This window comes from Protomyctophum parallelum (assembly GCF_964188405.1).
Source record: "Protomyctophum parallelum genome assembly, chromosome: 6".
NCBI lineage: Eukaryota > Metazoa > Chordata > Actinopteri > Myctophiformes > Myctophidae > Protomyctophum > Protomyctophum parallelum.
The window spans coordinates 14843810-14855549 of NC_139701.1; the positions used below are offsets into that span (position 1 = coordinate 14843810).

General features: G+C 43.3%; 1 protein-coding gene across 1 annotated transcript in view; it reads right to left on the reverse strand.

Annotated features, from left to right (window-relative positions):
- Window positions 1-5093, reverse strand: part of ptprsa (protein tyrosine phosphatase receptor type Sa) — a 262736-nt gene extending 257643 nt beyond the window's left edge. The window contains 1 exon segment of the mRNA XM_083768114.1: window positions 4582-5093. The gene's annotated coding sequence lies outside the window, so the exon portion shown is untranslated.
- Window positions 5094-11740: the final 6647 nt, after the last annotated feature.

Genomic DNA, 11740 nt, shown 5'->3' on the forward strand with positions numbered 1-11740 from the left:
TTTCAAATACTGCCCATCTGGAGGACTGGGAAATAGAGAGACATTGGAGAGAGAAACTCAGGGGGGAGAGAGAGAGAGAGAGAGAGAGAGAGAGAGAGAACCTCTCACATCGACTAGAAAGGGTGTTGATTATCCTTCGCCATGAAACCTTCACAATAACGCCATAACCATTAAAGAGATGGGTGTGTGTGTGTGTGAGTGATTTGTATTATCACTGTGTGCTGTACACGCCATACACATGTGTGATTACCTACACCTGTGTGCCAATCATACCAATTAATCACGGACATGTTCTCAAAGATTGATGGTGAGTATAATGACTCCATCATTGGAATCATAACACTCTGTACCAGGCGGGTGGTGCAGGGTGTTGAATGTTGATCATGCTCCCCATGGATTTACGCATGCGTGCGTGTGTGTGTGTGTGTGTGTGTGTGTGCGTTTGTGTGTGTGAGCGCACGTGCAACCTTGCGTGTGTATGGAGGGGGGATGGGGCAGTGCATTATCCATCTGCCCCCTCTGCCATTGGTTTTTTGGGAACAATTAATTAGCATACAGAGAGAAAGTGAGAGAAACCGAGGGGACAGATGAGGTGTCCGTTCTCCAGTCCCAAGACAGACAGACAGAATACAGTCGAGAAAATAAAAGAGACCAAAAAAGCCAAACACAAAAAGAAAGATAGATGGAAAAGCAGACAAAAAGACAGAGAGAGCTCAGTCACTGAGGGACCGGTGTGTCTGTCTGCGGCCAGGGGCAGATGGCCCAGCTATGATGAGCTCCAGACACACAGAGAGAGAGAGAGAGAGAGAGAGAGAGAACTTTCAGTTCATGGCCAGAGAAAGATCAATCTGTCCAGTTCACAGCCACCCCTGCATCTTATCAGGTCTCCACCTGCGTCTTATCCACCCCGAGGCCTAAACCTATTGCTCATCTGCTTGTTCTGTAGGTCCTGACCTTTACGGCTCAGAGGGAGGCCAGTGCTTAAACAGAATAAGCCTTTTTTAACTTATTTCCTTTTGTAAAAGTGGGCGGTGTTGTGGTTGTTTTCTCGCCTCGGAGCGACAGGTCTGTTGGAGGGAACGGACTTGGACTCTGGCCTGAAAGTCTGCGGCAAAGCAACGGTCGCAATAGGCTCCCCACAGTGCATGCGCACACGCACACGCACACACACACACACACACACACATTTCATCCACAAATAATAAATCATTGTCAAGGTTAATACATTGCTTGTCACTGAATGATCGAGAAACACGTTTTTTTTTATGCACTATATACTGTAGCGTATTATATTGTTTCTTTTATATCTACAAATTAACACAGATGAGTTTTTCTTTTTTATTGGCTAAATCTGATTAGTCTGACTAACCAGTAACCAGTCCTTATTATAATGTTGTACAATGGTGACAATGACAACTGACAAGGTGTTAGCTGCCTGCCACCACTGCAGCATTCCGCAACGTCCTATCCGTCAAGTTTAAAAATCTTTCCCAACACTGTAGCGGGTTATCTGGGGTTCTATAGGCATCAAACTGAGAAAGCGCTCCCAGTGTTTTCATAAGCACACTAATTGCCGCCTACCTGGCATCAGAATGCTCCGTCTCAGAGCAGACAAATAAACACAATTATCTACCTGGGGTAAAGAAAGAAAAAAGAAAAAGGCAGTCTCTCTCTATCTCTCTCTCACTGATAACACTGACTTTGAAGCAGCAATCGTTTTGTCCAATGCTCGAGAGCAATAGGACTAATTGCAAAGCGCTCCTGAAAAGCTAAAAACGCTCATGAGTCTCGGATTTTTGGCAGCGGGGTGCGGTAAGAGAAACGACTGGCACGGTACACTATACCACAGATCTCAACACGCATCTATGAAAGAATAAGGATGATGGATTTGTGCACTTCGCTGATTGATAGGCTTGTCTGCTATCATTTTTTTATATACACTTCACTTATGTGGATGCTACAGGGACGGGTGTGTGTTGGACAAGAGCCACATCCTTAAGTAAATGCCTTCTGTTTGCAAATGAAATGTGAATGACAAACAGACTGGTGCATCCATTTTCAACTAAAACACACCACTAAAGTAATGGCTGCACAGCGCACAAGAAGGGTTTGGTGAGATGCCGACCTTCGGAAATAATCTTAAAAAGGAGGAACGACGTATAGAAAGAAAGTACGTCGCTTGTAGCACAGCAAGTGCACTTAATGACAGGGAGGCTAAAGCACTGTAATGCACTACATAAAAGAGAACTTTAGAGGCAGCTATGTTTCAAGTGCCTTCGGGTGAAAATTACTTTGAATAGCTTGACAGTCAGTTGAGCCAGCAGTATTAATTCCCCTCTCTCTCTCTCTCTCTCTTAATTGCAAGTGAGAAACACACACACACACACACACTACAAACATCCAATTAACTCATTCCTCTTTCAGATGTACAAAGGAAACGGGGCGTGTACTTTATTATCTTTATATAACAAGTTTTCATCCAATAAAACTTTTCAGGGATTTAATGTTTTCATCACCAAAGCTTCCCCCTAAGGCTACAATATGGAGGCCTCAATCCCCCACATTCATTATGGCTGCTTACAAGCTTGTCACTCACATCACAAACGCCATCGATTTGCAATTTTCCTCTGGAGAAAGTGCAAAATAAATGGGGCCCTCTGTCTTGACGCTGTGACACGCAGTCAGTGTGTGGTCACGGTGAGCTCACTCCTGTCTACCACAGCACTTCTCCTTGATTTTTCTCTCCAGCCGCTGACAGCGATCAGGGGTGATAAATTATCCAATTAAAGTGAGATTAAGGCATCCTTAAGGTGGCTTGTGACACCGAGGCTCTTGGTATGCCGAGGGGTTTGTCCAATTTACTCTTTGAAGGACGCAGACAATCAACATGTGGCCCTCTTGGCCACGTTTTAGCTAAATGTTTTTATTTATTCATTTGAGCAGGTGTTGATTGAATACACAAGGACATGTCAGTGGTGGTATAATTGCGTTGCCAAGCAACAACAGCTTTGGTCCACAAGTGTATTTATGTCTTCCAATGTGTCATCTACTACCGATATTCACAAACACTGCAAGAGGAAATCAAACGTGTGAAAAGGTCTATTGAAACAGAGGAAGGGGGACACTCTTAAAATACCTTCCAATGTCAGCAAAGGATTTCCCTCTCTCTCTCTGTGTCATTGCCTTACAGCCGTTCTCAAACACATTATTTTTCTTGTCATTTGCCACAGACAAATTGTCTCCCTTTTTCCCCACCATAGCCTAACCCCGCAAATTAAATGCATCACTAATCCTCCTTTTTGGATGCCACATATCTGTAACTGCTGCAAAAGCCTGCAAGGGTAAGGCGAGGCTGTATCCTTAAATGTTCGACTGAAAATTAAGAAGCATTGCAATTCCAATTGGACTCGCTTTTTACTTTTTACAGTAGCACGGCGGTTACACAAATCCCTGCTGACGCCTAGGGGGATCCAACTGGAGCGGTTGCCCCCCAAAAAAACTTTCCGAGACAACACAAATTAGACACACACACACACACACACACAGACACTCTATTCTGCTATAAATAATACAGCCCCAAGGAGTGTTTATCTACTGGAATATTTCAGAGCTGTTCCTTTTTTGATATCCATAGCCTAAATATTGTATCAAACGGTCATTAAATGCTCGTAATGTAATCACACCAACTAGTGGTTAAATAAGTGGGGGAATAAATCAAAAGACAATGGGAACAGATCATAGATAGACTGCAGACAGAGTGAAATAATAAAGCAGAACATAAGAACCAGACCTCACTAGACTTGTAGCCTACCAGTGGTTCTCGACATGTGGTCAAGGAGGGGACTCTCAGGGGGTCCAAATGGTCCCTTAAACATGGCATATGTAACGCTGAGTGTCCAAATGGAACCAAATGGACGCTTTACAGGTAATTTTTTTACAACGAGTTTGAGTAATGAGAGCCTGTACTACAACACAGGCTAATTTAAAAACGGGAATAAATACAGGAATACAGCTTTAATAGGAATGAAGGGCTGGCTTTGGTTGTTTGGGGTTCATGCCGTTGGCACTGAACAAAGACCAGTTGGAGTGTCTAACGGTTCGGTGGTGGTGCCAACCTTCAAAACCAACAAGCTAAACATAAAAGAACATACTTCTTAACTCGTTTAAGGCTCAATTTTACAACAAGAATGAGACTAACATTAGCCCATGTATTTAATGTAAGTCGCTCTGGAATTAAGAGCGTCTGCTAAATGCCTAAATTGTAATCGTAAATTTACATCTAAAGATTGGAGAGAAAGAAAAGCCTCACTTCTTCAAGCTACAGTTTTTTATTTTTGAAGTGAAGTATAGGCCTACTCCTGTATGTTATGTTTGTTATAGGCTATTGTTAGTCTTCACGTTGTCTTCATGTGATATACTATTACTATTCCCTCACATGACAAGCTTAATTTTTTTTTAGCTAAACGCGTTTAAAATCAATCAGAATTAAGTTAAACCTTATTTTTGTCCACATAGGCCAGCTACTCCACAAACATACACAACACAATGAGCAAGGTAAAACATACTGCAGAGTAAACTTACTGTTAAGTTGTTTCCAGTGAATAGTATTTAAATCCACCACGGTCCCCCAGCGGTAGTCTAACGGTGGATTGTGTCCATTTCCCTCCAGTATAAAGTTACTCTATATTCTTCAGCAGCAGTATCCAAGTATATCCAGAAACATTACTTTGTAATCCAATGCAATAATAATGTCCCGGCGGCGATGCATTGAAAAGCCTTTAAGGAAAACGAGGCGTTACTTTAAAACAAAAACGAGCATTATTTTATATTCCCTCTCCAGCCCGTTCCCGTTTCGTTGTAGTATTCCGTTGTTGGATTCTTTTTCCCCTTCTCTTCTCCACCGTTATAATCGCTCCTCGCGCGAGCGTACGTGACAGACAGACGCCACGCGCACGCCGACCTGCTGCTGCTGCTGCTTGTAATTAATCAGAGTGAAAAAATGTATATAATGTGTTGTGTTTATGTTCTCGTCCCGTTATCTCCGCGTCCCACAACCAACCAGACAGACAGGACAAAAAAAATCCCACCGCCTCTGTATGGAGGAGGACCGGGGGGACTGAGACAGAGAGAGTGAGACTGCAAAGGACACACTGTCACACACACACACACACTGCTTTTTTTGGGGGGGGGGGGGGGACTGGGCAGACGCACACACACAGACACACACACACGCAGTGCATCCCCCCTCTCTCCTTCTAGTTGCTCAAAAAAGAAAAGAGGGAGAAAGAACGCACGCCCCCTCGGTGCTCACGTGACCGTGTGTGGTGGTAGAACGGTGGATGGTTGGTGAGAGTTCGGGGGTCGGACCGTTATTTGAAACCGGTGAGTCTGCTCAGACTCAGAGAGCTGTATAAAGCAGCGGCTGCTCCTACAGCTCTTTTCTCATAGATGGATAGGATATAGGCTACTGGAGCTGTATTTGAGGACCACTGGTCTCTAGAATCCGTCTGTTGCATTATGTGAGGCAGCAGCAGACAGCAGCCCCAAGTTCATAATGCAAGTATTTATGGATCACATATGGTGGGCCAGGGCCTACCGTCGAGTCCACAGTTTCTAGTAGCTAGCTAGTCCATAAGCAAATGCAGTTTATAATGTGCTCACGGTCAGGGAGGGAGAGAGGGAGAAACAGGGAGGGAGGGGGGAGAGAGAGAGATGAAAATTGAGAGACACAGGTGACAGCTGGTGTAGTAGGCACGACAGCAGAAAAAGTGAAATAATTGCGCCAGGCCATGATGATCCCACCATTAGCTACAAGTTGACTTTAAAAGGCTAATAAACTGATAAATGAATAGCTATAGGCCTAGTGGCACTTACGTTTACCGGTATTTGTAGACAAAAGTCCATGCTGAATCATGCACCTACTCCGATGTAAAAGTCCTCTTTCACAAGTCTGTCATTTCCAATATGAAGAGCCAAGGAGAAAGACAGCAACAGCTGCAGCTCGTTGTGTTGATTTAAGTTGTGAGGGAGGGAATTGTCAATTAAGAACGTTCCGGAGTGTTTTACTGGACGGACAGCAACACAATAACTCAGCTCCTTTTTCCAATTTTCCTCGTAAGATAAGTTTGAATATCTTTTAAGAAACAGAAAACATCCATGTCCGTGGCGTCCAGCCATTGTGCGGAAATGAAAAAGCGCGCGCGGAGCCAGAGCCTATGAGCGTCACCTGGCTGCGACCATTCTATTCAACAAAGGACACCCGGATGTAGGCTGCGCAAACCTACATACAGCCAGGCCTACTGTAGGTTAAAAGGCTAGGCTACTGTATAGGCTAAGTTGGCTAATGGCTAACTACAATCATGTAGGCTACTCCAAGTATTATAGTTAGTATACTTATGTGTTAGGTATTTTTTTGAGTGGTGCAACCAATCCTACATCCAGCATGCAATGTCCGTGTACCTGTGTGTGTGTGTGTGTGTGTGTGTGTGTGTGTGTACCTATGAGCACGAGTATGTTACTTATTTATACCAGTAGGGGGCACCAGAGTACAGAGAAGAAATTGGAACGATACAGAAGAAATTGGACGATACAAATTGGAATGATACAGAGAACCAATAGACGGGAGTTGCACCACTCGGTTCACACTGGTCACGGTGTGATTTTTATTGCGAACGCAATGAGCACTAACTATGAGCCCCTGCAGATCATGTCTGTCTGTGTGTGTGTGTGTGTCTGTGTGTCTGTCCCGCTGTTACACCACCCGCCCGCCACCACAGGGCGCAGCTGTATCACACAAAACACACGCATGCACGCACTCTCACACACACACACACACACACACACACACACACACACACACACACACACACAACTTAACTTAAAAAAACTTAACTTAAAATGAAAAAGAAAAAGAAAAAACTTAACTTAAAAAAAAAACGTTAAAAACACTTAACTTCAAAAAACGTAACTTAAAAATAAAATCTTAAACACAAAAAAACTTAACTTAAAAAAAAAACTTTAAAAACACTTGACTTCAAAAAACTTAACTTAAAAATAAAATCTTAAAAAAACACAAAAAAAGAGAACTTTAAAAAGAAAACCTTAAAAAAGTATGTAATTTATTCTAATTGTTGTTATTGCCATTTACGAGCTGCGTTCGCTTCCGCGTTTGCGCGTCTTACTTGTTTAACTTGAGTATATTTCAAAATGTCAATACATTTCAATTCTACTCCACTAGGCTCAAAAGCAAATATCATATCATATCAATATTAGCTTATTAATATTAATAATGCATATTAATAATATTCATTATTAATATTTACATTCACCATTTCAGCCCTATATTACTATACAGGCATGATGCTGTGTAGCCTGTGAGAAATTATGAAAAAAGAACTAAAGAATACAATAAAATAGACTAAGGAATGCTCATGTGAGGCACAAGTGTTAAACATCATTGTCAATTTTGTTTTAAATAAGTAGGCCTACAATACATTTTATTTTAGCCTGTAATTATGCATAATAATGACCATGGATGCATGGTCCCCACTCCCCATGCAGGGGTGTAAACTAGCACCCTCCAGGTCCATCCCATAGTTTATCTTCACCGAAAAATAGCTGATCTACAAGCTCATAATGTTGCGTTACCTGTCAGTGGTAATCTCTCAACACCACTGACTTAAATATGTCTTACTGTCGTAAATCACAGTTTACATGACCATGTGCATTTCTGTCGTGTCATGCCTCGTGTCACACCTCCATATATGGTATGGTCACGCCTCTTCACGCCACCATATATGGCCGTCTCTGTATGGAGCTCACGACACTGACCACATCAAACCCTGGAGAAGACAAATCACCTAGATCTGCATATGGAACCGACCAGCTACTCTACATCTGACCGGCTCAAAGCCTTAGATCTCCATAAATGGAGCTGACCTGTTCTGACATATTATTTTGATCCTCCCCACCCTTCCTTCCTCTTCGATGTCTCCTTTTTGACTGATGCCCAGGTAGGTCCGGCCCTACCTGGGCCCTCACCAAACCCTGTACACTCAAGACACGCTCCATATATGGCCAGACCTCATCAAACCCTGTACACTCAAGACACTGCCTCCGCTGCCACCCTTATATCTCCATTTCTGGAGCTGACCTGTTCTGACATTTGCATGTATACATTAATAATAATAACGGTAATACATCTCAACTTTATCCAATCGAGTTCACAGATTGGTAGATCTTCTTGGCTAATTTCACAGAATGTTTGGCCCAGAGCTGTTGCCCCTGTAACCTGACTACGGATAAGCGGTTGAAGATGGATGTATGGATGGTGTGGCCCAGAATAGGGACTCTAGCCTAGCATTCAACTGGTTAATGGTGGCTTTGTAGTGAGAAGGTCTCATTAAAGGCCTGTGACCACCTGGATTTTAACGTGGGTCATCTGTTGTGAAACAAAGCATCTACACACTCTAACAAAGGGACTGGCCATGGGCCAGCTGTTTTCAAAGCTTTTTCACGTCACGTCACGGACTGACTAACTTGGGGAACATGGCCTAAGTCAGTATACATTCATGCATTAGGACAGTGGTTCTCAACCTTTTAAGGATGCAAACCCACAAAAGAATAACTTGAACTGCCGCCCTGACTTATGAAATATTTGCAAAAATAGCAGATGTACAAGCTAGAAGCTGTGAGTTTGTATATCTGGTGGTTATAGGATGATTGTGATGCTATGTTAACTACTTTTGCTCCGACTTTTGCTAACTACTTTTGCCCCCCCTCTTTGAGAACCTATGGCCTACTGTAACAACTTTTGCCATGTTTTTAGACTTCTGTAGGCCTAGGTAACCTGAACCGAAAAAACAAATGAGAAAATCTGATAGATGCTGTTGGCCCCCACCTCGCGATATTATGTGAAAATAAATTACTTGAAATTGAAGTGATATCCAGTGGCAGGCTTTGGAAGTGTCCTTTTGGACATGTGCGTCTCGGAGTAATGAAGTTGGAAGAAAACAATATCAGCCATGCCTGATAAAGGTCAGAGTGACCGAAACGTTGTATACTCTAAATAAATTGTTTAAATAATTCAGGCTTTGTCAAATGGAATGGAAACGGAACATAATGAAAAACCTGAATAGAAATAAAGAGATTTGAAAAAAAGTAATTTATTAGAATGTGAGTTCTTTGGAGAATAACAGGAATGAACAGAAATTATTGCTGCAAGGTAAAGTTGAACTAGGACAGTAGACCTCTTTCTTATTAAATTCTGCCTAGTATTGAGTGCAGGCTGTGTGTCGCTCTTGAACACGTGCGCGCCTGCAGACACCCAAATTGTAGTATATATTCACAGCCAGCACGTCGCGCCGCTGTCCGCGGCAAGTGTAATCAGGCTTTACATATTGGCTGAGACTGGATTCATTAGGTTTTGTTAGGTTGATTATTTTTAGCCCCTTCATTAATTTACTGATTCCAAATAGAATAATGAGACCAGACATCCCCGCCCGGTTTGTCCCGGTTTCAAGCTGGGTGTCCAAAGTCCCGACAAATACAGTATCTGTAAAACACAAAAATGTGTTCAGGTAGCTCACTCACCACTTTGGACCACAAGGTCATTGGTTCGATCCCAGGCACCCGCCAACAGGGTATGAGTACTTGGGCTTGGGTGCAGCTAGTTGCGTGGTAAGTACTGGGAGCTGATAGTATAGGTGTTGCGGGAATTACCACGTAGTCGGACTAACAGTATGTCGGACCTACGTGTGCCCCCCATTGAAAGGTGCACTCAGTCACTAAAGTATGCTAGGCAATAGGCATACCTAATAATTGTTCATAAAAGTCCCGCCTATGGTGCGTATACTGTACGAGTGTACGTACTGTGCGTGTGTTCGAGCACGTACATTATGTACGGTTCATTTAAGTGTCCAGCTTTGGGGGTAATTTGAAAATCCAAGGTCCTGAGAAGAACAGAATGGAATGATTTTGACGTTTGAAGAACTTTAACTGTATTTCAATCAAACCAAATCTTCCTAAGTCGATGGCATTTTGTATGAGAGGCAGCGAGGCAAGGCTGCATGTTTAAAATGGAAGGCTATGTGTACGTGCCCCCCCTCCTGGGTGCATTTAGGGCGGTGAACTTTTCAAGGTGTATGAGCAGTCATGCATTGGGACAGCGGCGTTAAAAGAGCCATCTATGCTGTGTATACCCCGTAGAAACAACACAACCTACTCTCTCCCCGCTTGCTTATTTAAAACTCACTGTGGTGTGTGGAACACTCCGGAAGGACGGGGAAGGGAGGAGAGAGAGAGAGAGAGAGAGAGAGAGAGAGAGAGAGAGAGAGAGAGAGAGAGAGACAGAAAGAGAGAGAGAGACAGAGAGAGAGAGAGTGAGAGAGAGAGAGCGAGCGAGTGAGACAGAGGTACTTGTACATTATTTGTGTCTGTAATTGTGCTTATGTATAGGGCTGCAACTATCTCCGCAATCGATTACGTTTTTGATCAATTGAATAATCGAGCGTAGTGTTTTATATATACCATTGAATCAATTAACCACTTAAGCATAATTTTGTATGCTTATTCGTCACACAATGGTTTCATGCGAGAATAATTAAAACAGCTGATCTATATGTCATGATGCAGCACGTTGTGAGCGATTTCTTTGGTACAAAAAAAGAGCAAAGGCCCAGAAACATATTATTTTGTTATAATCGATTAGCTCGATTAACTGACCCCTGGCTACATAATGTAATGTGTGTGCATGCATGCACAGGCTATATGTAGCCTGTGTGTGTGCACGCCTGCATAGCCAATCAGTTTAAGGGCTGGGGGGGGGGGGGGGTGGTAGGCAGCGTGTGATTTCTACATAGATTCCTCTCTTGGCCTCTGACTCATCGTATAGACTCCTCTTTACTTAATCAGGACCATAAATCTGAGGCTGGCGTCTGTCTCTCTCTCTCTCTCTCTCTCCCTCTCTCTCTCCCTCCAGCCCCCCCCACCCCCCCACCCCTCTCTCTGCCGTCGCCATGGTTGTCCCCTATGGTGACTCAGGGACTTAAACATGGTAAATTTCACTTGGGTTAGGGAAATGCGCTCGGTGTCCGTCCGGGGTTCAGTGCTTTGCGAGGATAAAAGAGCACTTACTGGCTGACATGTGCAATCCATAACAGAATAATGAGAGTCTTTCCAACAACAGGGGAGTTCTCTTATCTCCATCCCTCCCTGCCTCCCTCCCTCCCTCCCTGCCTCCGCCTTGGCGCTTTGCTTTAACTTCACTCCCGTGACCCGTCCACCAGTGTGTTATTTTTTTCCTTCTCAGGAGTGTTGCGTGGATACCATGTAAATTCAGCAGGGCATTAGATGCACAGAGCAACGCTTTGGAAGGGGGATGAGGGGGTGGTATGGTGTTGTTACTGTCAGATCGCTTTACTCCAGTACATAGCAATAACACGAACTACTCTGTATACTAGTAGTCTACTCTGTATAACGTGCCAATTATTTGAGAACATTTGGTTACTATAGTTACTTTGAAGATTTTGATTATTATCACAAAACATACATTAACCACCTCAGCCCTATATACATTTCGGCCATTTGAAAATAGCTGATCTGTCTACAAGCTCACAATGTGTCACATCAAAAAGATTAGCCTACTTACAGTAGCAGCAAAATGATGCAACTGATGGATGTCTGTCTGTCTGTCTGTTGCTAATTGGCTAACATTGGCTTTCAAAGTTTGCACGATTGGCAC